Here is a 2,131-nt window from a genome sequence, read left to right as displayed (position 1 = left end):
TTTGACCCCAGTACTCTTTCCTGCCATGGCAGGGGTCGGACTTGATGATCTGCTCAGGTCCCTTCCGACCCCACCTACTAACTACGAAACTTGTAGCATACGGAGATAAAACAAACCGCGAACAGTTGTGAAAAGGGAAAGTGCTGCCGAACGGAGCAGCACCGGCAGGGCTTGCCTTCCCCGACTGATCTCCGCACCAAGCAGGGCTGTTTTCCTCGGGGCCCTTGCCCCCAGCAGCCAGTCAGCCACGGAGGGGGGGAGGGGTCCCTGCCGGGGGCTTCTCCGGGCCCAACTGCGCGGCCACCGCTCCCGCCACAGCCGGGGACGCTGCTGCCGGTTCACGGGTTCAGGGCCGGGATCGCAGCCTCGCGTTCCCATTGGCCACCTTGAGACGTGCGGGCATTGGGTGGAGTGGCCGCATGGGCGGGGTCAGAGCCGCGGCGCCCTTCCTCGCTCTCATTGGCCTCTGCCGGTGGAGGGGGGCCCAGCAGCGCGGCCTCCTTGTTCGCATTCTGATTGGCTGCTGGGGATTGGTGGGTGTGTGCAGGTTTTCTGTGCGCCCATTGGTCCGACTGCGATCCGCGGAGGCGCTGTGTCGTTTCTAGCAACGCTCGCACGGAAATACTCTTGTTTAAAGCTAAAAAGAAATGGAAAAAAACCCCCAGTCCCTACTGTGCGCTGAGAACGACACCCTCCGCGCTGCCTTTGCTCTCCCCTGGCATTTCACACCCAGGTTTCCCGCATCCGCTGCCCCCTTTCATTCCTACACCGGTTCTCTTGTAACCACTGAGCGCCTCCGAGCGGGTCACCCACGCTGCGGCATCCCTTGCTGGAAAGGGACGAATGGCAGCTGTTGCTTGACGTGGCGCTCGGGCTGGACCGGCCTCCTCAGGCTCCAGCTGCCAATCCTCTGCCCCTCCCGCTAGGGGCCTCCGAGCCCCTTCTCCCGTAGGGCAATGCAATGGCCCCTGGCCCACAGCAGGGCAAGTGCCGCTGGGGCAAGCAAGAGTGAAAGCCGGGCCCAGAGCATGCTGGCCCTGTGCAGAGTCATGAAAGGCCACACGGCAGGCAGGGGCCACAGCCTTCCCAGGGCTCCCCTTGTAGTGGAGTCAGCCCGTGTTCACAGGGAAAGAGTCAAGGGGCCCAGAAGTGAGGGGGTGACTCAGGCTGGCCCCGTGGTGCACAGTGCAGTGCCTCTCTGTGTGGGTGCTGAGGTCCTAGCCTCCCCCTGTTTTGTGGGGAGGCACTTGCCTCTTTCAATGGAGGGGGCTGGATGCTGCGCATCAAGGGGCCCATGGCAGGAGCAGCTTCCAGCTTGATTCAGTGGGCTGGTGCTAAGGCTGCCACCCTAGGTAGCAAAGGAAGTTGTGGGTTCAAGCCCCAATGTGGCTGGAGTGCTCTGGTCCTTTGAGGTTGAGTCCCCGTGAAACAGAAAGTGTGGGTATTTTACACTTTGAACATCAGGGGTTTTTCACTTTGAACATGGGGACTGTGGGGGAGTCAGGGAGGGCAGGGAGCCAGGATGCCGGGGTTCCCCAGGACATGGGGAGTGCAGCCATGTAGCACCGGCCCTGCTTACCCACTCCCCGCCGTTGCCCCCCGGCTGTGCCCTTCGCTCCCGGCCCACATCCCCAACACAGCCCTTTGACCAGCCAGGAAGCAATGGGGGCCCCAGGAGAGCACTGTATCAACCTCGCCTCACCTCCAGGGCCTTGGCGTATAAGAACCCCACACCGACCTCTCTGTAACCTCTGGCTTCCTAAAAAAATAAGTTGGTGACCTTTCACCTAATTAGTGGGGGGGATTTGACCTCTCGTGACCCCAAGTTGAACTCTCTGTGACCCCTGGATTCCCAAAAAATAAATTGGTGACCTTTCACCTAATTAGTGTGGGGGGGTTGACCCCTCGTGACCCCAAGTTGAACTCTCTGTGACCCCTGCATTCCCAAAAAATAAGTTGGTGACCTTTCACCTAATTAGTGGGGGGAGTTGACCTCTCGTGACCCCAAGTTGAACTCTCGCGACCCCAAGTTGACCTCTCTGTGACCCCAGGTTTCCCAAAAAATAAGTTGGTGACCTTTCACCTAATTAGTGGGGGGATTTGACCTCTCGTGACCCCAAGTTGAACTCTC

This window comes from Gavialis gangeticus, unplaced genomic scaffold (assembly GCF_001723915.1).
Source record: "Gavialis gangeticus isolate Ggan-Ray unplaced genomic scaffold, GavGan_comp1, whole genome shotgun sequence".
Classification (NCBI taxonomy): domain Eukaryota; kingdom Metazoa; phylum Chordata; order Crocodylia; family Gavialidae; genus Gavialis; species Gavialis gangeticus.
Note: the sequence above shows the minus strand (reverse complement) of the source record.